The 27,871-nt window shown below is 39.5% G+C and overlaps 1 pseudogene; it reads right to left on the reverse strand.

Moving 5' to 3' along the window:
* Window positions 1-1,540: 1,540 nt before the first annotated feature.
* LOC100476599 lies at window positions 1,541-3,878 on the reverse strand (annotated as a pseudogene).
* Between the last annotated feature and the right edge of the window lie 23,993 nt (window positions 3,879-27,871).

A 27,871-nucleotide genomic window follows, 5' to 3' on the forward strand; every position in this document is an offset into this window, starting at 1 on the left:
TATTGTCATCACAAAATCCGCAGATACCAATTCAGGACAACAGAATACTTGGATTCAGAGCTGAGGGGTCTGTGTGTGTATCCATGGGGTGCTCTGTGACAGGGGTTGAGGTGGTGGAAAGTGAACCCAAATGGTGGGCATCCTATCGCCGAAGCTGGGTCTTACACGAAGACAGGCCAGAGCCTGGTTCACACCTGCCCCTGGTAGGCTGCCCTTTTGGATCCCCGGGCAGTGGGAGGTGTCAGGTACAATTCGGAAAAACAAGAGCATTATGCTTACTCCCAACAAGTCAAAGCAGTAAGAGCCTTGAAAAATGGATTTGCTGTGCTCTCATCCTCGGTGGAGTGAACCAACCTTGCAGTGCACTACTCAGTAATCCTCAGGGTAAGGCCAGGGTATTCTTTTTTTTTTTTTTTAACATGTTTATTACAACAGATACAATTCACATCTGACTAGCTTTGTTTCCTCTTTCCCCTTCCACAACCATGTTCATTGGGCCATTTCCTTATATTTGAGCAATCAATGTACTTTCAGCACACATGCCCAGCAGTACTTTTAAGTCCATTCTTACAGGGTGCAAATGGATTTCAATAATTTATACAAACAAGTGGGTTATGCTCAATCACTGCAATTTTAAGCTACTGTACACAGGAATGAAAAGGTTATAGAAAAGTGCCATAGCAACAGTGCCTTAAGAAAGGAGAAAAAGAGGAGGCATAAAAAAATGGATAAAATCAGATCAAGGATTTCAGAGGGAAATGGAACACACGGGAAATGAAAAACATTTCTCCGCAAAACAAATGGAGAAGCACTGCTCTCGATCAGGTGCAACTGTGGAAACGGTTGTTTCATGATATTTTGTACACTGCCCATATGGTTCAAAATCGTATCCTTAGGGGCGTCTGGGTGGTGCAGTCGTTAAGCGTCTGCCTTCGGCTCAGGGCGTGATCCCGGCATTCTGGGATCGAGCTCCACATCAGGCTCCTCCACTAGGAGCCTGCTTCCTCTCCCACTCCCCCTGCTCGTGTTCTCTCTCTTGCTGGCTGTCTCTCTCTGTCTAATAAATAAATAAATAAATAAATCTTAAAAAAAAATTGTATCCTTAGACACAGATCGCCTGGCGCTTGCACTGAATTTTTGAAAATGCAAGATTTCTGAATGATAAATTAACCCCCCCCATTTTTTTTTAAAGCTAATTTTGCAGACAGGTTTACATGTAAAAGTCTAGGTATTTAGCCACCTCAGCATTGATTAGTTTTGGATGTCTAAGCTCTGTTACACATGGCTTCCCATGGCTTCATTCTACAAAACATATTTACAACGTGAAGAATACATCTACAAGAAATCTACATTTCAAGGGTTTTACAAATCAATCTTGTATCTTTCCCCTGAATTGACTCTCACGGACCCCGTCCCCTTGTCATTTCCTTTGCCCAGCTTAACGGTCCAAAGTCTACTTAAATGCAGCTCAAAAATGTTAAGATTGGGCAATAAGATTTACAGTTCCTGTATGCAAAACCAGGAGCAATTATTCACATCTTCACACCATGAAGGAATTCTGATTTTTTAGCTTTTTGAGTTCCTTAATTTGTTGTCTCAAATCTTTTGCTCTCGCAAAGTTGCTTGAATTTCACATACTCGTACTAAAGATCTTAAATTTTTTAATTCAGTACAAATTTCTGACATGTGAACACTTCCCATATTATGGGCTTCTTCTCACAATCTTGATGCCTGCTTCTCTGCATGATCTGCAGGCCATCCTTGAACATGTTTTATGAGATTTTCGTTGAAGTGTGCTGCTAGCGTAGGTGTTAATAAACAACGTAGGTCGGGCAGATGAATTCTGTGGGACAACTGTTGCATTTGATGCATTACTACTAGAAGTGTGATTTGGACCAGGTGTTGGACTTCTCTGGCTATTTGAGCACTGAAGACTTCGAGGAGAGACAGGTTCATGACCTTGCTGCTTGTCAGCAGTTACAGGCTGCTGCGTGGCCAATTGTGAAACCGGTCCTTGCTTAACTACTGGAGTACTAACCTTTGGCTGTGATGAAACAGGAGGAGTACTAATCAAAGGTTTGATAGGGACTGTGCTAGTCTGAGTTGTGCTTATTCTTGGAGACACATACGATCTTGGGGATAATACATCAGACGTTAAAGACATTGGAGACTGATTAGATGGCTGGGCTTGTGTAGACAGCTGAGCAGCTTGAGAAATCAAAGAAGTTATGTTGAAAGCAGGTGGTCCAGCAGTAAGAAACTTATGAATTATAGACTGCAATGAGGCTTGTGTCACAGCTGCTGTAAGAACTTCATTTATTTTGGATATGTCCACATTAGAATTATTAAGTTGCAGCGTGGCTTGCAAAGCAGGAAGCAGCTGTCTAAGAAGGATTGGGTCCTGAAGTAATGGAGACATTGGTGACTGTGGAACAGGAGAAACAGGGGCTGCTGAAGCAGACGTTGGAGCTGCAGATGTCCGATTCAGTCCAGAGGCAGAAGATGTGGAAGGAGTTGTGCAAGAATGTGATACAGGTTTGTCTCCTGGTGTGGACTCTTTTCTTTCTGTTTTCTGTGCGGGGACAGAAGATGGGGGTGCAGGCGGTTTTGATAAAGTAGACGTTCCATTAGCATCAGATGATTTCTTTGGCTGGTGCTCAGACCGTAGCGTGAATGGACTAGAAAGAAGAGCACTTGGGGTAGCAGTTGGACGACCCGCTGGTTTGCTGGGGTGCTGTCCTGGCGTAGAACTGCTGTGAGTCTCCGCTCTTGGCAGTCTGTAGTCTCTGTCATGGTGTCTGCTTGTCTGAGACAAGATATCCTGTGGGAGCAAACCACTGGCATCACCGGAATGCTTGTCTTCCATTCCACTGGCAAACCCACTGGTGGCTGTTGCTTGCGTCACTTCCCTTCTGTAATCCCTATCTTTGGGAAGCTATTAACTGCCATCTCGTTTGCTTCTTTCTGTCTCTGTTCTCTTTCAAGCCACTCTTTTGGTTTTTCCCATCGTGAAACTTCTGTCCGACAATTGTACTAGTATTTTTCCCAGATGAGCTAATGTGCTCGGACCAGTCATCCGCAGAATCATAAGGTGCGTCTAAAGTTTGCCTGGATTATTGCTTGGATTAGAAGAATGTGAATTTGAACTATGAAGAGCACTGTGGTTGTGTGAATTTTCTTGTGGAGAGTAACTGGTCCCACCATCCCTCTCTCTAACTCTCTGAATACGCACATTTTTAGGCCAGGGTATTCTAAACAAAGGGGCCTCTAATGAAGAGAGTACATTTCTCTACGACCTCCCTGAGGAACAAAGTTGATCAAGAAAGATAGTAGTAGGCTTGTGTTGCTGCGGAAGGACGAGGCTGTAAATAAAATATTCAAAGAAATACTCCTTACAATCTACAGAGACCAAAGCTAAAAGATCGCCCGTGAGATCCTAATGCATAAAACTTATTATAAATGATCAGGCAATCGATGAAATCAGAACATTTAAAGTCGCTAAAATTCTCCTACTTCTAGCTGGACGTCGGCAGGGCCTGTGGTGGCAGCGTGCGCGCGTCAGGAAGAAGACAGAGCCTCTCCTGCGAGTGGAGCTGCGCCTCCCCGCCGGCGGCAGGGCTTCCCGCCACCATCCGACCAGGCGGGCGCTCTGCCTTGATCGCGGCGGGTGGGCCTGAGAGGCGCTCAGGACGGGGAATCAGTAGGACTCGGTGACTGATGGGTGCAGAGGGTGGAGGATGGAGCACAGGTAGGGATGATCCCACTTGCATTCCAGCTCGAGCGGTGCGGTGGCTGGTGGTGCTGCCCACTGACGGATGAAGCGCAGGAAACAGGACAGGTGCACGTGGGGGGAGTGCGGGGGAGGGGTCATTGGTCATGATAATAGTTGCGGTAAGTGCGATAATAGCACGATAAGTGCTTCTGAGATATGAGCATGGATGTAATTGGAAAGGAGGCGTACATGACTTCCTATTTGGTCATGAAAGGGGTAAAACAGAACAAAGAATGCAGCATGGAAAAGAAGAAGGGGTCTTTTCCTAGTGATAATCCTGTTCCACGTGACTAATCTGCCCCAGATACCCCCCACCCCACCCCGCACCCCAGCCCCAGGGAACTATATCCTGCGCTCATGATTGTCCAGTGGAGGAGTCGTCTTTGGCGAACCCTTCCCTAAACATCCTTCCCCTGGAGAGCAGAATACTGTGTATAGTGTGTGCCAGGCAACACGGATGCCTCTAGGCGTGTGGCTATGGGCACCTCTGTATCTTTCCCGTTTTCTCATTGTCCACAACTGTAAAACGCGTGGCATCAGAGTTGTTACCAGCATTAACTGAGATACTATTTAAAAGGTTTCAGATGATGCCTGAACCTAATGAGTATTACATTTGTGATTTTGAAATAAAATAAGGAACAACTCCAACTGACTCTTACTGAGTAATGATACGGACTGAAAAGATTGGTTTAGTAACTTGTCCAAGATCACAGAAAACAGGAAGTTAACAGACCACACTGCTCAAGACAGCATGGAGTACTTCTTGGTGGCATTTCTATAGTGAAAATGCTGTCAAAATTCATTTATTTTTTTGGAGAAAAAGTGTTTTCAGAACTTCTAATTTCAGCGTGAATATAAAAATAAATTCCTGGATATTGGTTAATGAGATCCATTAGTGCAAGGATGCTTTATTTTATTTAAATGCATAGAGTAACTACAGAATAAATTTTATATTAAGAACCCAATAAATGTCACATATAATATTAGAATAGCAGTAACTAAGAGGTCAGCTTCAAGATAAACATAATACTGATCACTTATTCCTGGAATTAGGCTGGAGATTTGCAAACATTTTAGGCTAGGAGGAAAATCCTTCTTTTAGTATTTTTGGGAATATTACATAAGCAGAAGTTATCTTACTTTTCAGAATAAGCATCTTTTTTTTTTTTTTTTTTTTTTTTTTTTTAAAGATTTTATTTATTTATTCGACAGAGATAGAGACAGCCAGCGAGAGAGGGAACACAAGCAGGGGGAGTGGGAGAGGAAGAAGCAGGCTCATAGCAGAAGAGCCTGATGTGGGGCTCGATCCCATAACGCCGGGATCACGCCCTGAGCCGAAGGCAGGCGCTTAACCGCTGTGCCACCCAGGCGCCCCCAGAATAAGCATCTAATAGACAAAAAGCTTCCTGTAACAACCACCAATGAAATTCAAAACAAATTTAAAAAATTATAACATTATTTTGGAAAATTTGGATAACACACTATAAGAATGTTACAAGTCAGGTTTTAGCTACCCACAGAAAAGCAGCACCTTTCTCTTTTTTACATATTACACTATTCGCTTTATATTCATCTCATCTTAAAATTTCAGGCAGGCATGCCCTTTAACTATCTTTGTGTAACACATATAAACTATTCTTTATTTTCCAGAAAATAGGATTAGCCTTTTTCTGCAATTTAAAATCGATGAAAACTTTCCCAATTTATTGTATATCCCTCAAATACATTTTTAAAGTGACTTTTCCATTCTATCATATGGATAAAAGTATTTGAACACTCTTACATTATTGGAATGTTTTGTTTCCATTTTATAAAAATTTTAAATAAAATTGTGATTAGCTAATGTGTAGCAAAATACTTACACAGATTGTTCATGTTTCCTTAGCATAAGAGTATATTTATGACACGTTTTTGTCAATAATTTTAAAGCTTTTGGTATATATTAATATTAACAATAAAATTAATAAAATAATAAAATAAATACTATATACTTATACTACTCATCATCTGTCCCTGAAACTATAAAAATATGTATTTTCTATATGCCTTCCATATGCTTGTATTGTTAGTAAAAACATTTTAGTAAATGGTAAAGAGGAATTTGATTCTTTCCTTTTTAAAATTATCAAGCTGGTTAAGTATTTTCTCATATTTTCAACCCAGGTAATTTTTCTTTTGTATTTTCTTTATGCTCTACTTTTTTCATATTAAAATTATATATATATATCCATATATATATAGTGTATTATAATAATTTTTGAAAATTTGTATTTGCTTTTTATCTCTACTTTTTAAAATGTATAGAACTTTAATTTTCTTTTTTTTTAAAGATTTTATTTATTTATTTAAAAGAAAGAGAGCCTCAGAGCAAGAGTGAGAGTGAGCGAGCACAAGCAGGTCCAGGGCAGAAGGAGAAGCAGACTCCCCACTGAGCAGGGAGCCAGATGCAGGACTCGATCCCAGGACGCTGGGATCATGACCAGAGCCAAATGCTCAACTGCTGAGCCACCCAGGTGCCCCCTAGACTTTAATTTTCATGTAATCTTTCACATTCCCTTTTATCAGTTTTTCAATGTGTTTATGCTACAAAATGCATTTTCCATTTTTTATCTTTTCACCCTTTACTTTTAACTCTTTAAATTAGGTATACTTCTTTTTTATGTAAGACGTGAGGTAAAATTCTTACTTTATCCATCATGGAACAACCAAGGAATTGTTATCAGATCATACTCCACTTCCCTAGTCTTTTGAAAGATAACAGTGCAAGTTTTAATTTTCTAGAATCCTTTTCTCCAGTAGCGAACAAAAGGAACAAAAATAAAAAGAAAAGTATAAGTAGCAAACGCTACACCATGAACGCTGATGTTTCTTCAATGGCACTATCTGCCAATGGTCATCTGTTGTTTCTTGACTTTTTACCTTAAAAAATCTGTCTATTCTGTTTACTCTTCTGTTTTCCATCTCTTACTTACCACCCTCATTTACCATGCTCTTTCTCTGGACCAACTTCAATTGCCTTCACTGTTCTTTCTTCTTGCCATTTTCAACCTCATTAAATTTTTGCCAATTTATAGCTTCTGCCACTGTGTTCTTTGGAAGCCACTATTCCTCACCAAGTTTCCCACACCGAAGTTTGCAAAAACAAATTTGTCCAAAAATGTATGACTCGTATATAACTAAAGGAAATATTTCTACCAAGTCCCATTTGGATTAGCTTTTGTAATCGTCAGTGTCACAAGTTCCTTTGCCAAAACACATACCAGTTTAGCTAGTCTTTTTGAAGGTGAAGTCATCCTCTCTAATCTTTTCCAGATGGCAATGACCTTGTTGAAGACACACCTGTTTTGTCATGTTGACCCTCTTCTTTCCTCTCCTCCTCCCTCTTTCTCTTCACCCCTCCTTGCCTTTCTTCTTCCAGGGCTAGCTAGCTTCTCTTACTGGCTCAGGGAACAGCTAATACAGAAGAAGTAAAAGATGAAGAATAGATTTTTGAAATTTTCATCATATAAGCAGGTAGAATGACAAATGTTCTTATTAAAATTTAAGTGAAGTTTAAAATGTAACTCAAATAACTTGGTAAAAATATCTAGAGTTCCATATTTTTATATTTCTCACCATACGTGCATAAATATTGTTAATAACAAGTTATAATTCAAAAGACTGTTTTATTTTAAGATGAAATATGTTTGAACTTTAAAGTATATCTTCTTAGATTCAATGTTGAATTAATGTAAATCAATGTATTATGTAATTAATCCAGATACACTTTCTTTTTGTATCATGAATACAATACATTATCAAATGTGGATGATGTTCCTATCAGCCTATTAGTTATACATGCTTTCAGGGTAATCATGTTACATGACTGGTAGTAAGTTTCTGCAGTTTTGGTCACTTGTTTCTCTAACAAGGTACCTGAGTGTTACCATAAATATTTGAGTGGCTCCACTATAAAAGAATATATTCCCTTTTGGGACATGTTGGGGGAAAGAACAGGAAAGAATCAAATAATATTAGAGCAAACAAAGTAATATTGGCAGGCACGAAAATCATATATAGATTGCAGTAGACACACCTGTTTTGTCATGTTGACCCTCTTCTTTCAACCTGAATGTATTTTAAGAAATAAAAGAGACATAACAACAGATGATGAAAATTCAGTGGAGATGTTTATTGTGAACCTAGTAGCTTGAAACAACAGACATTTATTTTCCCAGAGTTCCAGAGACCAGCTTCTGAAATCACCTTCGCTGAGTGAAAACTGAGGTGCCACAAGGTGGGGCTCCCTCCCTCCAGAAGCTGTAGGTGGAGAATCCTTCCTCACGTCCTTCAGATTCTGGTGGCTTAGGTACCGCTTGACTTGTGGTCACATTCCTCTCATCTCGACCTCCATCTCCATAATGTTCTTCACCTCTTTCAAGTGTCTGTCTCCTCTACCTCCACCTGACACTTATGAGACGCTAGAATATTATCCATCCATTAAAAAAAAGGAAATCCTGCCATTTGTGACCACATGACTGAACCTAGAGGACATTATGCTGAGTGAAATAAGCCAGATTTAGAATGACAAATCTTGCATGACCGCACCTATATGTGGAATCTAAAAAAAAAATAAAGAAAGAAAGAAAGAAAAAAGAAAGAAAGAAAGAAAGAAGAAAGAAAGAAAGAAAGAAAGAAGAAAGAAAGAAAGAAAGAAAGAAAGAAAGAAAGAAAGAAAGAAAGAAAGAAAGAACACAGAACCAGAGACTAAAATGGTGCCTTCCAGGGGCTGTAGGGTGAGGGAAATGGGGGAGATGTTGGCCAAAGCATTTAGTTATAAGTTCTGGGGATCTGATGTACACTATAGTGACTACAGTTAATAATACTGCCTTGTGTATTTGAAAATTGCAAAGGGAGTAGATATTAATGTTCTCACCACACTTCACAAAAGGGAACTATGTGGCATGATGAATGTGTTGATGAACTGGATTGTAACTGGGTTTTGATAATCATTTCACAATGTGCACATATTAAATCATCACATTGTATGCCTTAAAAAACACACATTGCATTATACAATCTAAATATAGACAAGTTTTATTTGTTAATCATACTTCAGTAAAGCTGGGAAGAAAAGATGCTTATGATTGCATTTAGCACCCTCACTCCGATAATCTAAAATAATCTCGTCACGAAATTCTTAATTTAATCACATTTGGAAAATTTTTACCATATAAGGTAATAGTCACAGGTTGCAGGAAATAGACCTGATATCTTTCGGAGGCACCTGCTGTCCACTACAACTCATTATCCTCTTTTTTGTTTTTTTCAACTTTCTTATGAATGTATTTTTTTCACCCTGACCCCATGCTGTTTAGATTATTCATAAGGATTAATAAAATAATTTTATATGCATTTAATATGTTAAATATGTATTTGTATTATATATGTTATATCATATATTATATAACTATATTAGTATATATTAAATGTATATTTGATTTAAAATAATTATAAAATCATATATATAATTCCTTCACATAATTTCTGTCTGCCAGCTTATCAAATCTTATAATATAAAATATAATACTTATAACCATATACTACAGGTTCTTGAATGGAAAGATAGATTTACAATTCAGAGTAGAAAATCAGGAAATCCTCAAGTACATATAGAAATTTTGTAACATGGTAAGAAAGAAATTCCAAATAAGCATGGAAATAATGATATTTGATAAGTGATGTGACAATTGGCAAGCTATTTGGAGACAACATAGAGCTGCAACTAGATCTTTTTTTTTTAAGATTTTATTTATATGAGAGACAGAGAGCACGAACAGCGGGAGGGGCAGAGGGACAAGCAGACTCCCGGACGAGTGTGGAACCTGAGGCAGGGCTCTATTTCAGGACCCTGAGATCGTGACCTGAGCAGAAGTCAGACGCTTAAATGACTGAACCACCAAGGTGCCCCACGCCCATTTTTTTAGAGACAGTGAGAAGGGGAGGGGCAGACGGAGAGGGAGAGAGAGAAGATCTTAAGCAGTTTCTATCGCAGAGCCTGATGCAAGTCTCAATCTCACCACCCCGGGATCATGAGTTGAGCCTAAGTCGAGAGTTGGATACTCAATCGATTGAGCCACCCAGGCCCCCCAAGACCTAGATCTTATTCATTTGCTTATTTTTACCAAATGTAATTCCTGCTAGGTTAAAGAGTTAAATGTAAAAATGGAAAACCACGAAGAAAGGAACAAGCCAGAATGAAGAAAGAAAGTAATGGGGGTATATATTGAAGTAATAGCATGATTAAATATATTTCAATACATTTGGTTATATATTCATTTATACAGTTGACCCTTGAACAACATAGATTTGAACTATGTGGGTCCAATTATATGTGGATTTTTTTCAATAAATATAGTACAGTTCTGTAAATGTATTTTCCTCCTTTATGATCTTATTAATAGCATTTTCTTTTCTCTAGCATACTTTATGGCAAGAATATAGTACATTATACATGTAACATACAAAACATGTGTTAATCAACTATTTGTGCTATTGGTAAGACTTCTGGTCAACAGTAGACTATTGGTAGTAATTAAGTTTGGGGGGAGTCAAAAGTTATAGACAGATTTTCAACTGTGCAGGGGTTGGTGCCCCTAACCTGCTCATCGTTCAAGGGTCAACTGTACTCCACTGGCAATTCAATAATTACAAATGAAAGCAACAACAAAAAAGTAAATGTGTTCGATTTTCAGATTGCCCGAGATGAAACACACAGACACTACAGGGACTGATGACTTTCTCAATTCAGATACCCCAAGTAGCAGATGAGAGTTACCCAAGAGTGACTTAAACGATAAAAACATTTATCGTTTCAAACCAAATGAAGTCCTGAGATCAGTAACTTCAGAGTTGTTACAAAGGCTCCATTATGATTTCAAGGACTCAGGCTCTTTACATATTTCTGCAATGTCACCTTTAACTTAATAGATTCATGCTTGTGCTTGTTCTTTGAGCTCCAGACATCACTGTGAACAAAACACCAGCCACATAATATTTTTACTGGGGAATACCTTCCATAGGGGCTCCCAGAATATTCTCCTAAAAGTCTGAATGGTCAGAATTAAGTCACCTGCAGATGTCTTGGCTTCTAGAAAGTCCAGAAGGCTAGTTCACAGCCTATTCAGCCTCCATAGTGGGAGTCAAGGCCTTCCAAGGAGGGAAAGTGTCCTGAGAATCCTCCATAGGTTGACATGGAACATGTGGGCATCATGGATTAGGAGCCTTCAATGTCTAGGCACAATCTGTTAATCAGGAGATGTTTCTGGAATTTAGATAACCAAACCGAAAAAAATGATGCACAACAACATCTTAGCACCTATGGTATACTAAATAATATGAAACTTTAGGTATGGGAAGGAATAAAGAAATGTATAAGCATTTGTTCAAGAAAACATTTTCCTGTTATAGATTGTTTCAAGAATGGGTTAACTTTGGCAACAGTAAAATATATATATATGCATATATATATATATGTATGTATATATATATACCTATCAATGAGAAAACTAGTAAATATTACATATTCAATGATATAAATAAGATGCTTACATTTCCTTCGTATTCTTCTTCCCAATCACAGAACATATAATTTATGCATTTACTTAAAATTCGTATAAAAGTAAGATATCATAATAATAAATACAGACATTTCTGATTTACAAGAAAATCTTCAATAATCTTCAGGTAACAGTGTTGCAAAAATCATTTCCCAGCAAGATTTCTTTTTATAGCATCTGCAGACAAAGAAGAAAGTGAGGATATGATAGGACTCTTGACAGGATCTCTGTGTCATCTGTTTGGTGCTGAGATGTCATTTGTTCACATTTCCAGCCAATGCCACTGGAGTATGTCCCCATCGATAGTAAATGATCTTCATTCAGTGCAATTTGGGAGATTTTCCCAACACGAAATAACTCTTGACTGAGCCATTTTCTACCATCCATTAGGACCAAGGGCCCTCTACCTGTTCCATGAAATTACCAATTATCTCCACACATCAATGGCTAAATAAAAATTTCCTTCATCTTTAAAATAGTACTTTAAAAGAATCATGCATTTTTTAAAATACCTTTTTGGGGGGGTTTCTAATATTGATCTAAACACAAATAAACTTCTATCATGGATACTTTTAAATAGATAATTTGATAATGTGAATCAGAATATAAAATGAATATATCTTCTGATCCAGGGTTCATTTCCAAGTATTTATTCTAAAGGGATATTTGGTCTAGTGAAAAATATGTAGGTTGATGTTTGTATCAGTTGGAATAGATTGCTTGAATAATCTTCGCAGTAACAGCAAACATCTTGTTATCTTAAAAATGACAGTTTAAGCTTTCCTCAGACTGTATGAACATTGCCAGGAGATGGGGACTTTGCTTCATACATCCTCACTTCAAGCCCCTAATCTCAAATGTTGTCTCTGTGGCACAGGGAAGTTACCTCTTGAGGAATGTACGTGGCAAGTACGTGTTGGAGCCTACAAGTGACAGATGACATTTCCACGAACAATTCTTCCCATCCACCTTACCAGTGGGGTCAGGCAGGAACATTTAGCCCTATGCTTAGAATGAAGGGAGTCAGAAAAAAGTTGGTGAACAGAATTACTGCAGACTACCACTGTTGCACACCTGAGTTTCTTGTTATGTTAAAAATTGACAACTATCAAAACAATTATCAATGGGAGTTGATTAAATAAGTCATTGTATACCCTTGCATTGGAATCCTATATCATGATTTTAGGTAATTTAAGTCAAAACTTACCCACCTAAAAGATTTCAGTAAATACTGTTGGGGGATGCAATATTATTAGTTTGTATATGATATTTGGCCTCATTTAATTAAATATATACGTAGAAATACAGAAAGGCATGAAAATAATCTTAGAAAGAAGCTGAGATACGGTGGTTGCTATCCAGGAGGGTGTAAATGGACAGAACATTGGTTTCTCTATTCAGATTTTCTCGACTATTTTTCTATCTTCTCTAAAAATGTATACATTATTTTGTAAACAAATACAATTTAAAAATTATACTTGTAAACTAATATTCCGTATAGGCTTGAACTTCCCACTGTTGTTGTGAATGGCACTTCCTAAAGGCACTGTATTTCCAGATGCTCTTTTCTTGAATGTGGAAAGCTATTTGATTTTGTATTTTGTAAACAGTACTTGATTAGTATCCTATTACTTTGTAGCCTATTGATTTTTTATTCTGTCATCAGTCAATTAAAATATTCTATTACTACTTTCATGGACTCTTTTGGGGTTTATGGACATAATAATCTTACTACTCATATTTAACAATGATTGTATTAACTCCATCTTAATAGTCATTCCTTTTACTTTTACTTGCCATCTTATTGAAATAGTCTGGGTTTATGGAATGTGATAAATAATAGTGAGGATGGGGCAGAGACTGGTACTGAACTAGCCTTCCCACCAAAAATTAGATAGTAACTATGGAAAATACATGAAACAGCTGTTTCCATCACCGGCAAGGGCTGAACAAGAGAAAAATCCCTGGACAAAAAGGAAACTCTCATGGCCAGTCTCACAATTATCCAGCTCTCTGCCTCAGGGCGCTTTCCCAAACCTAATGCAATGAGCTGGAGTCCAGGTAAAGCCCAGCACTCCGGAGGGATGAGGAGGCAAACCATGGTCTGAGCAAACCATGGTCTGCATAATTTGGAGACCCACAAATTCTTACCTTATGTGAGTCCTCCCCAAATTCTTGCTGGAGGTTTGGGTTGCATATGTGCAGGGTGAACAGAAGCATGGTTCCTGCAAGCTGAGAACAAACAGAAATACTGCTTTCAAACTGTGCTGAGGAATGCCTCTGGCCTTATCGGAGTAGACCCGTGTCACTGACCCTTATTAATACCAGGGTGTCCAGCTCCATCTTGGAAGCAAGGACATCACCCTAGAGTGAGACCTATTCGGGACCCACCTTCACAAAGGTAAAGATCCAGAGGGAAGAGAGAAGTAGGAGGTGGAATCTTGCTCAGTTCAAGCCGCTTGGGGATACGTTGGATCTTCCATAGACCCTCCCTAACATAGGATGCAGGGAAGCCCACACAAGTTCAAGGTGAGCAGTCAGTAACTGAACTGCCTACTGTACCAAAGACACAACACTCTGCAGGGGGAGAGGGGGAGATAACAAACTCCAAGGTCCCTGCAATGTCCCCACAATGCCCAGCAAACAGCAGAGTAATATTAGACATCACCCGTGTATGTGTGAGTTTATAATACATCTATCTTCCAGGCAAAGAATAAAAGTGAAGAATAAAATAAAAAGCAGCCATGAGATGACCCAGATGCTGTTTTATTAGGCAAACATGATGAAACAACTATTACAAATATATCAGAGAACAAAGGAAAGATAGTCTTAAGGAGTAAATGGGGAATTTCATCAGAGAAATGAAAATTTTAGAAAGAATCAATTGCTAACTCTAAAACTTGCAAGTTCCATAACTACAATGAAAAATCTCTGAGTGGGCTTAATACCAGGCTGGAAAGGGCTGAAGAAAGAGTCATGTAACTTCTACAATTTCTGTAGAAATTTCGAAAACTAAAGAAGCAAGAGAAAAAGGATGGAGGGAAAATGAACAGAGCCTCAGGGAAGTGTGCGGCAACATGAAGCATGCTAGAGTACCTGCCATTCAAGGTCCGGAAGAGGATGGTGGGGATGGGGCAGGAAAAGCATTGGGAGATCTAGTGAAGGAATGCTTCCAGAACTTGATGAAAGACCTCTACCCAGAGTTCCAAGCTAGGAAGGATAGAGACAAAGAAAACCACCTGGGTACTTCCTACCCAAACTGCCGAAAACCAAACAAAGAACAAAATCGGAAACCAAGGAGGGTGAGGAAGAGGCTCTGGGTGTAGGGAAACGGTCACATCCGTGGCAACTTGAACGTGGCAGGAAGAACAGTCCCAACAGCAACAAAAATCACTGCCCTAGAATTCTACGTTCAGTCAAAATATCCTTCAAAATGAGCGTGATAAACATTCTCAGATAAATGAAAGCTGAGAGTTTCTCTGCTAGCAGATGTTCACTACAAGAAGTGCTCGAGACTGTCCTTCCGGCTGAAGAAAAACGATACCAGCTGGAAAATTGGGTCTGTGAGGGAAGGGCGAGCAGCCTCTGGAATTGCTGGATGACTTGTCCTAGGCACCCATCGCTCAGGAAGGGCAGAGGCGGAAACGAAGCCCAGGGCTCCCAGTGCATGTGGGGCGTGTGATGGGGAGGCTCCCTGGGGGGTCTGCATGCCCTAAGCGACTGGCCCCGAGAATTTCTTTCCGCTTTCCACTTATAGGCCCAGAACTCAGGAGAGAACTACGTGCCTCCACAGGCTGCCAGCTCCGAGACTTTGGGGTCTCAAATCCGGTTTCCATTTTTGAACATTTAAGTCACTATCTATTCTTTCAAGATAAGAGCAGAGCTGATGCTTTCTCCTGACTCCACGCATTTTTTTTTCACTGTAAATACTTAAATTCGTAAATTCCTCAAAAAGTGGCACAAAGTACTTACCGCTAGGAGTTTGCGAAATTGCAGAACAAATCGGAGAGCACCTAGCAACCCGGAATCTCTGTCCTTCAAGCATGCGGACTCCTTTAAAACATACCAAGTGCATTATAATTGCCTTTGAAGAGTTAAAGAAATGCAGCAAAACAAGTAATAATCGTGGTGAGAACCAAATGTATCTTGTTTCTTATTTCAATAGTAAAGCCACTAGTCTATACGATGAGGGCTGTTGATTTCAGATAAGTATCCTTTATTAAGTTTTGGAAATATGCTCCTCTCTCCAGGTTATTAAGCAACATATTGAGAGTTCCAGCAACATGGTGAACTTAAGCTAATACTAGCTAATGTCCCACCCCCAACCTCTGCCAGCACAAACTCATAAAAAGGCAGGAGACAGCTTACAAATATTATCGAGAGACATTACACTGAGCCACCATTTCCACTTAGACGTAGAGCAGACAACACTCAGTTTGCATGCCCAAAGTCGAGCTCCAGAATTTCTTTCCCCTGCAAACCTGTGCCCCCTGAAGGACTTCCCATATCAATGTGTGGAAATCCCTTCTTTGGAGTACCCGAGCCCCCAACTTGGAGCCTTCCTTGACTCCTCTTTTTCTTCGCATCTCATGCACAACCCTAAAATCTCAGTTTTACATTGACATTATGTTTACCGCCCGGACAACCTACTCCCGTCTTTCCCTGAGCTGTTACGATAGCCTCGCATGGCACCTCAGTTTTTTGCATGTCAGATAGTTTATTTTTCACATGGCAAGACCAGAGTGTCCCGCAGGGGTAAGTCTCAGCTATTTCCCTTCTGCTCCCAACCCCACAGTGCCACCCTGTGTCCCTTGGATTAAAGTCAGCGATTCTGTAATGGTTTGCAGGGCCCTACATGATCTGACCCCATTATATGTCTGACTGACATGGACTGGATTGAGCCCCACCCCCCAAGTCATACCCCCAGCATGACTGTATTTGGAGATAGGGCCTGTAAGAGCTAAGGAAGGTTAAGTGAGGCCTTGAGTGTAGGGTCTTAATCAATATGACTGGTTTCCTTATAAGAAGAGGAAGAGACAAGAGAGACCAAAGGTTGCTCTCTGTTTCTCTGCTGACATGGGAGGAAGACAGCCATATGCAAACAAGAGCTCTCACCAGAAACCAGCATGAAGACATCTTGCTGTTTGTCTTCCAGCCGCCTGAACTGTGAGAAATGAATTTTTTGTTGTTGCAGCCCATAGTCTATGGTGTTCTGTGATCAGCCTAAGATTACTAGTTCCCTGCCCTGGTTGGTCCCCATTCTCCTGTCTCCGCTCACCTCCATCTGCACATATGGGAGCCTCAACCCGCCCAGCACTGCCTCCTGACCTCCTGCTGCTCCCTTGTTCTGAAAGCTTTCCTTCCACATATCTCCATGCCCTGAAAGAGTTCTTGGCAAATCATCTGTGATCCACCAATATATTTTTTTTAAGGGAATTAACTTTCCACATCATTGTTTTTTTTGTTTTTGTTTTGTTTTTACCCGGTTCTGACACAAAGGAATGAGCGTAAGGAGCTCTTTGTTCCACCGTCATCCCGGTGCTTTGGAGCTGTGAGGCTGCTTCTCACTGTCTTCACATCCCCTCTCCAACCAGGGGGGAGAGAGGCTGCTGCCTTCTATCAAGGCTTTCCAGCTCTTTCCTCCTCTGTCCAGTTGTCTGGCAAAGGAGCACTCAGGCATTAGCACAAAACAGGCAAATCGTCATCATCGTCATCTTCATCGAGTGAAAGAAGTTTTACATGTGATTTTAAGTTGGCATGGCTGTGATGCAAGACCCTTGACCCCTCTCCCCTGCCACTATTCAGATACACCTGCTATTCTCACATACACAGGAGCTTTTGTTTGCTTGTGTTTGTTTATCAGAGAGAGAAGGCAAGTGGTGATTTCAAGCTGTTTTAACGTGAGAACGGGGCCAATGCCCAGAGCACGGGAGGAAACCCGCAGACTGCATTCTGGAAACTAGAGCTTGGAGCCAGAGGTGACCAGGAGAGGTCAAGCCCCTGCAAATGCACATAAACTACAGGGATAGCATTGCTTTGTTATCGAGGGAGAATAGGGAGTAGATGAACTTCGTCTTTACCTTCAGGGGCAGAGTTGACATTTAGATGACAGTGTATAAACAGACAAAGTAGACAGAATTTAATTACATAAAGGATGAAAGAGGAGATACAGACCATTCTTTTCCCTTTGACTTTATGAAAATACAAAACTCATTACATCTTAATTATGCAGCTTAAGTAATGTCCACACACGGTTTCCCACTGGGAACAATGTGAGTGTGTAACACACAGGCGGCTCTTAACCCCCTAAAAGAGGGCAATTCACTCCAACAGGTGAAAATATAAAAAGCAGCCCCATTTGGGAATGTTGGGTAATTCCTGATAGCATCTCCTTCCTAAACAGTGAAGATAGAAAATTACTTGAATTGTAAATGAAATCCAAGACACCTTTTTATAATCGTTTGAATGTTGATGGTAATGGCATGACTATTTTAGAGAAATCACATTTCTGAAAATCAAGAAAGAAAATCACATTTTAATTATTCATAAGTTGCATTTATTTATATTGTTAGGCTGCACATATTTTCTTCCACAAATCTGTTATTTTAAATGTTTTTGTTATATCAATATTTTCAGTTAAAAATTAAGAAACATTTTTTTTTCAAAAAAATGTGAGATGATCTTATCCAAAAATATTACCCACATCTGCCTCTCTAAATTACTTCATGTATTTTAATCTCTCATCTGGCATACTGGAGAAAGACAAGCGAACACGCTGCACCTTGAGGGACACAGGTTACAGCCCCGTGTGCGGAGGGGAGGTGTATGCTCCTGTCTCTTTACCTGGATTGTGCTCACGTACAGAGAACGTGGCCTGAGGACCTGTGCTGTTCCGTGCATCCTGGACTTGTGACGAGGCAGAGACTGCTAGTTGTCCATAAAACCATTTTTTTTCTCTTTTATGATAACACATGCCAGTAAGAATGCTTGGAATTACATATAGTGAGGGTTTAGGAATATAAAATTGTAATGGTTTCTATTCAGAACGCAGGGGCCTGGGGAAGCAGAGTTGTTCATATTTTGTTACAATAATTAGAATGGGGTAATATTTAATATCTAAGAATATAGCAGGCAAATTTAAGTAATTTCTCTCTCCTCGGTTTCCAAACAATATCATAGGATACACAAAGCAGACATTATCCCCATTTTAAAATGATTAGCTGAAGCAGATTTGTTATTGAAGTGAAGAGAGAGAGAAAGTTTAAGACTTTAAGTAAATAACAATAACTTTAAATCATAACTGAAGGATTAGAATTACAAACGTAACTCGGCCAGTGATGAACAGATGACGGTGATTGTGAGGCTGGATATGGTAATAATCACTATGGTGGTGATGGCGTTCACTATGGCACCGTGACATCAGACATTGCGGTAAGAAGTACAATACTCCGTTCCCATTTTAGGGATGGATAAAATGAGACTCCAGCATGTAAACAGCTTGTCAAACACGTACAGTCCCAAGCAAGGGCTGCGACTCCCAATAACGTTAAGTATGAGAGAGGGTGTGGCGTGGACAGACAGACACAGTGTGGATGAGCAGGGATGTGCATTCGGTGGGAGTCTGGTGACTGAAACAGAAAGGGGTCCACTGAGTGGTGGGTATGACATAAACCCTAATGTGGCTGTGCTCCGTAGAAAGCACGCTGATCTGTCCTTGTCACGTGAAATTGAGGGAGGTCAAGAGAGTGGAGAGTGCAAAAAGAAGCAGAGATCAGTAAGTTTATTCACAATCACCAGATTTTATTTTATTGACATTTATTTGCATAACGGTATTTTAAAAATACTGTATTATTAAATCCAGTGCTCTCTCCTACCTTTTCTTATGCAAAGAATGGCAAGACGGGTGAGTTAAATCAATGCCACAGGACCAGAGAATTTAATAGCGCAGGGTGATACGGCTGAGTAATTAGGAAGCAGTTCTGCCACTTTGCCCTTTCTTCTGTGCCAAGGCAAGGAAGAGCTAACAACACGCCAGCACAGGCTGAATTCCTTCCAAACCAATCTGGAAAACAGAATGTTTGAGATAATAGGTGCACTCCAATTCAGATGCCCCAGGTTATATAGCAAAGAGCAGTTAACTGTCTATTATTAAGGGTCTAATTAATTATCTATCTGTAAGCAATTGAGGTTCCTTGATTTTCTTCTGGGACTCTGATAGCATCACCCACAGAGAGAGAGAGAGAGAGAGAGAGAGAGCAATTAGCGTGTTTTGCATTTGGTGAAAAGTCCCTAGAAGTAATCTGGTGGTGGAAATGATGTTTTAGGTTAAAACAGCCCTTCGAGACCCACAGGGATGGAAGCCCCGGTCCCCGACAGTGGACCCTGGTGGTGCTGGGCTCCCGGCCAGAGGAGGAAGAAGAAAGGAGGGAAGGAAGCAGGTGGTCCTCCGCATGCCCTGCTGGCTGCTCCACCTGCATGCCCCGACGGGTTGCAGCAGCTGTTCCAGCCTCACGGGGAAGATGCCCTGACAAAGACTGCAGACACAGACATGGCATCACAGCCCTGCCATGAGGACACGACAGAGACCGCTGGACGCCAGGGCACTTTACACCATCTCTTCCACCAGAATGGCGATGCAATGTGCCCTTTTCAAGGCGAGCTTCTCCCACATTCGTTCTGTGAAGAAGAGGCAGGGAGCTGCTGCTGCATGGCAGGGCCAGCAGGGAGGACTCAGCAATCAGCACTCCCGGTGCCCAGGCCCAGGTAACCACCGTCCTCCCCTCCCTGCCTGGAGCAGCGGTCAGCATCCTATGGGACAGTGGTTGGTTGGTGGCGCAGGACAGCCCAGAGGCTGGCTTCTTTGCTTCCCGCGTGGTCTCCATCCTCCCAGAGTGGCTGTTGGCTCCAGCATCTCTCTTCTCTTGGTTCTTCCCACCAGCCCTACACGACTCCACCTGTCGCAGGCAGATTGCTCCTCCTCAAAGCTGGGGATGCTGTCCAGTCAGGAAGCCTGAGGTTTCCTTTCCATTCTGGCATCCCGCACACAGAATTGATCATACTTGTCCTGCTTGTCTCGTTACTACAGTAAGAGGTGGTGCAAAGCCTTAGGAAAAGTCTCCTCCCTGTGGGATTGCTGTACATTTCAAAACAATAAGGATCCTGCTTTAAGCAATTTCAATCTTTGAAATCTGAATGATGTTTGTAGAATTCTTTATCCCCTCAAAAAAGTTTTCAGATAATCCCATTTGATTCTCAAAATAACTCTTGGGCATACGAAGGCAAAATATTATAATTTCCATTTCACTAATCAATCGATCGATTACTCAATACCAGCAAAAAGCTGTAGTTCACTTCATCTACAGTTGACAGCATCCTCTTCTCCATCCCCCTCACTTACTCCCCCTCAAATGACTCGTCCTTCTCATTCCACTGCCCATCAACCGGTCTTGAAAACCCAACATGGGTCAAAACTTCTTGGTTTCCTTCATGATCCATGTCCAGACCCCAGGTGGGTTGTCACCCACTGAACCGTGGCCTTTTTCCTTACGCCAAGTCTATTTCCCTGCCATTTCTCACTGACGCCCTGGAACTGGTTGCCAACGTGCCACATTTCCACACTGTGACTCCTAGCTGTGACGAATTTCTCGGAAATACAACCGCAACTATGTTGCTTTTCTAGTCCTTGGGTCTTCAGTGATTCTCCACTTGCCCCTGAATATAATATAAATGCTACTGTGAAATTCAAGGTTTACTACCATCTGACCAAACCTATATTCCTAACCTTTGGTACCAATAACTCATCCACGGATACTGACTCTACTACTAATATTAGGTCGTATATTATAGCAGGTACTGGGTCCCAGACCTTAGAGATATCTCAAGAATACTCAGAATAGGGGCACCTGGATGGCTCAGTTGGTTAAGTGTCTGCCTTCGGCCCAGATCGTGATCCCAGGGTCCTGGAATCGAGACCCTCATCGAGCTCCGTGCTCAGCAGAGAACCTGCTTCTCCATCTGCCGCCTCCCCTGCTCCTGCTCTCCTTCTCTCTCTCACTCTCTGTCTCTCTCAGATAAATAAATAAAATCTTAAAAAAAAAAAAAAGAATACTCAGAATAACATCGCGAAGATAATGTTTACGTCAGCTAGAGTTGTCATGATAAAATATCCACAGAATAGTGGCTTAACAACAGAAATCTGGAGGCTGGAAGTGTCAGATCGAGATGTTGGCAGCGTGGGTTTCTCCTGAGGCCTCCGTCTTTGGCTTGCAGATGATGGCCTTCCCGCTCTGCTCTGTGCTCCTGGGCTTCTTTTTCTGAGTGTATCACTGGTGTCTCTTTCTCCTCTAAGGACACCAATCCTACTGGACCAAGGCCCACCCTTATGACCTCATTTTAACCTTAGTTCTCTTGAAAGGCCCTGTCCCTGAATACAGTCACAGTGGGGGGTCAGGGAGTCAATGACAAATTTCAGGGAGGTGCAGTTCAGTTCATAACAGATACTAGTAATGTAGTGATTTTATATGAGAAAATTTGAGTTTCTGAAGGTTATACAAGTTAAGTTCTATGGAGAGCCCGGTCTTCCTGATCTCACTTAATATGCCATAAATTTCAAATATTAATTATTCTATAAGCCTAGGTGCAATTTCTTGATGAAGTGTCTTTGATTAAGCTGATCTCTTGGCCTAGTGGCGCAACACCCCTCTTTCACTGCCAACTGTCTGAACCCTACATACTCTGCATGGGCCACTGTAGGGCCACAGGAAAACTTGACCTTCCCCTCAGGCCTGAAACACTATGTCTATTCTCTAAACTCTTTGCTTATCTTTCATTCCCTCAAAGAAAACACAGGAACCTCCTCTTTCTTAAAGTCAGATTGATTGAGGTCAACTTTGCATACAGTAAAATGTATCCTTTCAAAGTGTATAGTTCAATGGGTTTTGAAAAACATATGTAGCCATGTAACCACCACCACAATCAACATGGCGAAATTCTCCACCCTCCAAGTTCCCTTGCGTCCCTCTGGAGGCAACACCTACCACCTCAACTCCCAAGTCACCACTAATTTATTTTCCGACATACCTGTCTCTATAGTTTTGCCTTTTTCAGATGGTTCTATAAATAGGCTCATATAGTATGAAATGCTCGGGCCTGGTTCCTCAGAGCATAACACACTTGCTATCCAGCTGTGTTGAGTGTGTTAGCCGTTTGCTCCTATTTGTTGTTGAGGGCTACCCCATGATCTGAGTGGTTGTCCATTTATCAAGAAAAGGACATTGGTGTTGTTTCCAATTTTTGGTGACTATGAATAGTGCCAGTATTAACACTCATATACAGATTTCTGTATGAATACATCTTCTCATTTCTCTTTAGAGGATTTGACGATGGTATGGAAAATCTCTATTTATCTTCATAAGAAATTACCAAACCCCATTTGGTTTTTTTTTAAGATTTATTTATTTATTTGGGGGGGGGGAGAGGAGGAGCAGAGGGAGAGGGAGAGAGAATCTCAAGCAGATTCTTCCCTGAGTGTGGAGCCGACACAGGGCTTGATCTCACGACCCTGAGATCACAACCTGAGCTGAAATCAAGAGTTGGAGGCTTAAACGACTGCACCACCAGTGTCCTACAAAACTCCTTTCCACAATGGCTGTAAAATTTTGCATTTCCACAGGCAATATATGAGAATTGTTCCACATTATTGCCAACACTCAGTATTACCATTGTTTGTGGTCTCAATTCTGATACATGTGTAGTGTAATAGCATCTCATTAAATATCTCATGTTTTTTAAATAAAGTACAGCTTTTTAATTTCACTTCCTATGCATGTCAATATTAGTCAATTTCTAGTACACCTAATATTTAATGTATTCTTATTGTCAATTTTTAAACTTTTTATTTTGAACATTTAACTTACAGAATATTTGCAAAAAATAATGTATTTTATTTGCAAAATGCATTCTTTGCAAAAATAATATATCCCTCAGACAGCTTCCTTTAAAGTTAATATCATATCTAAGCTGAGTACAATTATCAAAAACAGAAAATTAACATTGGTATAATACTATTTACTATGCTAAAGACCTTATTTGAATTTCATCAGTTTTTCCACTGACATTCTTTTTCTGTTTCCTTGGTGTTTCTCCTTAATTTTTAGCACTTGGTGATAGTTCCTCAATCTTTCTTTGTCTTTCATGACAGACACTTTTGGAGATCATCCATCAGTTATTTTGCATAATGACCCTCAACTAGAATCTGCCTGATTTTTTCCTAGTGATCAGACCGAGATTACCTATTTTTGTTAAGAATACACAGAACAAAATTTGTTTCGCATTGCATCATACCATATGGTTCATGGTCTCAGCACTACCAAAGACGCAGACCTTGGTCACTATCTTTTGTTGTCGTTTAATACCTATCATGGGGGGCGCCTGGGTGGCACAGCAGTTAAGCGTCTGCCTTTGACTCAGGGCGTGATCCCGGCGTTATGGGATCGAGCCCCACATCAGGCTCCTCCGCTATGAGCCTGCTTCTTCCTCTCCCACTCCCCCTACTTGTGTTCCCTCTCTCGCTGGTTGTCTCTGTCAAATAAATAAATAAAATCTTTAAAAAAAAAAAAAATACCTATCATGGGGACTCACTGAGATTTGTATTTACTTTTCTCTACTGAGCTATGATTTGTACTTGCTGTTTTATATTTAAGAAACTCTTTTCAAGCCAAATTCATAAATATTTCTTGCATTTTTTCTTCTAGAAGTTTTATAGTTTTAGATTTTTACCTTTATATCTATGACCTCTTTTTTTTTCTTTTTTTGAGGTATAATTGATATAAAACATTATATTAACTTCAGGTTACAACATAATGATTCGATATTTGTATATATTGTGAATTGATCACCACAATAACTCTAGTTAATATCCATTACCACGCATAGTTACAGGATTCTTTTCCTTACGATGATGACTTTTAAGATTTACTCTCTTAGCAACTTACAAATATGCAGTTCAGCATCATCTATACTTGGCATTCTGTACATTACATCCACACAGTTCATTTATTATAGAACTGGAAGTTTGTATCTTTTGACTCCTTTCACTCATTTCCCCTACCCACAACTAACCCACCCCTGTTTCTGGCAACCACCAACCTGTTCTCTGTGTCTATGAGCTTCTTTTGTTGTGCTTTGTTTTGCGTTTTTAGAGGTCGCATGTAAGAGATATTATGCAGTGTTTGTCTCTTTGTCTGACTTATTTCACTTAGCATAATGCCCTCAAGACCTATCCATGTTTCCATGTTGCCACAAATGACAAGATTTACAAATGAATAATAGTCTAGTGTGTGTGTGTGTGAGAAAATTTTTTTATCCATTCATCTGTCAATATGCACTTAGGTTTTGTCCTAAGCTGTTACAAATGATGCTCAATGAACAAGCAACACACATATCTTTTCAAGTTAGCATTTTCATTTTCTTTGGTTCAATATTCAGAAGTGAAATTGCTGGATCATATGGTCATTCTATTTTTTAATTTTTTGAGGAAGCTCTATTCTGTTTTCTATAGTGGCTGTACCACTTTACCTTCCCACCAGCATAGTACAGGGGTTCCCTATCCTCACCAACACTTGTTATCTCTTGTCATTTCACTAATCGTCATTCTAGCAGGTGTGCAGTGATAGCTCATTGTGGTTTTGATTTGCATTCCCCTGAAGATTAGTGATGTGGAGACTCTTTTCATGTACCTGATGGCCATCTGTATGTCTTCTTTGGAAAAATGTCCATTCAGATTCTCTACCCATTTTTAAAATTGGATTATTGATTTGGGGGAGAGGGTTGTTTGTTTTGTGTTTTTTGCTGTTCTGCTGTATGAGATTTTTAAATATATTTTGGAAATTAGCCCCTTTATCAGATATATGATTTGCAAGTATTTCCTACCATTCAATAGGTTGCCTTTTCATTTTCTCGGTAATTTTCTTTCGTGTGCAGAGGTTTAGAGTTTGATGTGGTTCCATTTGTTGATTTTTGCTCTTGCTGCATTTGCTTTTGCTGTCAAATCCAAATAATCATCACCAAGATCGATGTCAAGGAGCTTACTGCCTATGTTTTCTTCTATGATTTTTATAGTTTCAGGTCTTACATTCAAGTATTTAACCCACTTTGAGTTAATTTTTATTTATAGCATAACGGAGTGGTCCAGTTTCATTCTTTTGCATGCAGTTGTCCAGTTTTCCCAGCACCATTTATTGAAGAGACTATCTTTTCCCCATTGTATATTCTTGGCTCCTTCATCATAAATTAATTGATCATATATGCATGGCTTAATTTCTGAGCTCTCAGTTCTATTTCATTGATCTACGGGTCAGTTCTTATTCTAATACCATACTGTTTTGGCTTGTATGGTTTTGTAATGGAGTTTGAAATCAGAGAATGTGATGCCTCCAACTTTATCCTTCCTTTTCAAGAATGCCTTTTGACTGTTCATGACCTTTTGTGGTTCCATACAAATTTTAGAATTCTTTTTTCTATTTCTGTGAAAAACACCATTATATTTTGATAGGGATTGCACTGAGTCTATAGATTGCTTTGGATAATGTGAACATTTTAATAATATTAATTCTTCCAATTCACAATCATAGAATATCTTTCATTTATTTGTGTCTTTTCTTTCACCAATGTCTCAAAGTTTTTAGCATACAGATCCTTTACCTCCTTGCTTTAATTTATTCCTAGGTGTTTGTTCTTTCCGATGCAATTACAAGTGGAATTATTTTCTACATTTTTTTCTTATACCTTCTTAGTAGTGTATAAAAATGCAATAGATTTCTGTATATTGATTTTTGTATCCTGCAACTTTACTGAATTCATTTATTAATTCTATCAGTTTTTTGCTAGAGTCTTTAGGCTTTTCTATATATAATATGATGTTATCTCTAAATAGGGGCAGTTTGGATTCTTTTTATTTCTTTTTCTTGCCAAATTGGTCTGGCTATAACTTCCAATATTTTGTTGAATGAAAGTGGTGAGAATGGACAGCCTTGTCTTGTTCCTGATCTTAGAAGAAAAGCTTTCAGCTTTCCACCATTGAGTATGATGTGAGCTATAGGCTTGTCATATATGGTCTTTATTATGTTGAGGTATGTGCCCTGTATATCCAATTTGTTAAGAGCATTTATCATAAATGGATGTTGAATTTTGTCAAATGCTTTTTCTGCATAAGATTCTTTTTAATTCAATCATTATATGTGGTACAAGAGGTGAGTGGAGGACGTTTTTGCATATGGATGTCAAATTGTCCCATCAGCATCTGTGTAAAGACTAGAATTTCTCCACTGGGTTTCCTTTGAATTTCTTTTTTTAAGATTTTATTTATTTATTTGAAAGAGAGAGAGAGAGAGAGAAGCAGACCTCCACTGAGCAGGGAGCCCGAAGTGGAGCTCAATCCCAGGACCCTGAGATTATGACCTGAGCTGAAGGCAGCCACTTAACCAGCTGAGCCACCAAGGCAACCCTTCTTTTATACTTCTGCTAAAATTTATTAACCATATATAAGTCTATATCTGGATTTTCTAATATATTTCATTGATATATATGTCCATCCTTTCTCCAATATCAGTCTTTATTATTGTAGCTTTATAATTCACCTTGAAATGAGGAAGTGTGATTTTGCCAAACTTGTTCTTATTCAAAATTATTTTGTTATTTTAGTTCTTTTCTGTTTTTATATATGTTTAAAAGTACTTTGTTGACTTATACAAAATTGCTTATCATTTTAATTTGAATTCTATAGGTCAACTTGGGATGAATCTTAACAATACTGTCTTTTAATCCATAAATACTGCATATCTCATTTATTTAAGTCTTTGAATTATCTCAATAATTTTTGCAATGTTCTTAACATACAGACTTCACACATATTTTATTAGACTTTTGCCTAAGTACTTCATAATGTTTGGTGCTATTATAAATGATGACTTAAATTTTAGTTTTCAATTGTTCATTGCCAATATATAGAAAGGCAATTGATTTGTACATTGATCTCATATCCCATGACTTTGCTAAACTAAATTATGTATTCTAGTAGCTTTTCTCAATGACTCTTTGTGATTTTTTTTGCGTAGACGCTCTGAAAATAAGGACAATTTTATGTCTTGTTATGTATCTCTACTCTATTTTTTTTTTCTTTACCTTACTTTATTGCTTTAGATAGGACCTCCAGTACAATGTTAACAGGAAGGGTGAGAAGAGAAATCTTGCCTTATTCTTGACCATAAGGGAAAAAATTCAGTATATTACCATTAAAGGTATGATATTGACTATACTTTTTCACCGATGCATTCCCTTTATCTTATTGAGATCCTTTAGTTTCCAGTTTGCTTATAGTTGTTGCTATGAGGCCCCATGGATGTTGAACTTCGTCAAATGCTTTCTCTGCAACTATTGAGATGGTTTTATGTTTTTTTGCTTTTTTCTCGCTGTTAATATGACAAAATACATTGAATGTTTGGCA

This window comes from Ailuropoda melanoleuca, chromosome 10, assembly GCF_002007445.2.
Source record: "Ailuropoda melanoleuca isolate Jingjing chromosome 10, ASM200744v2, whole genome shotgun sequence".
Taxonomy (NCBI): domain Eukaryota; kingdom Metazoa; phylum Chordata; class Mammalia; order Carnivora; family Ursidae; genus Ailuropoda; species Ailuropoda melanoleuca.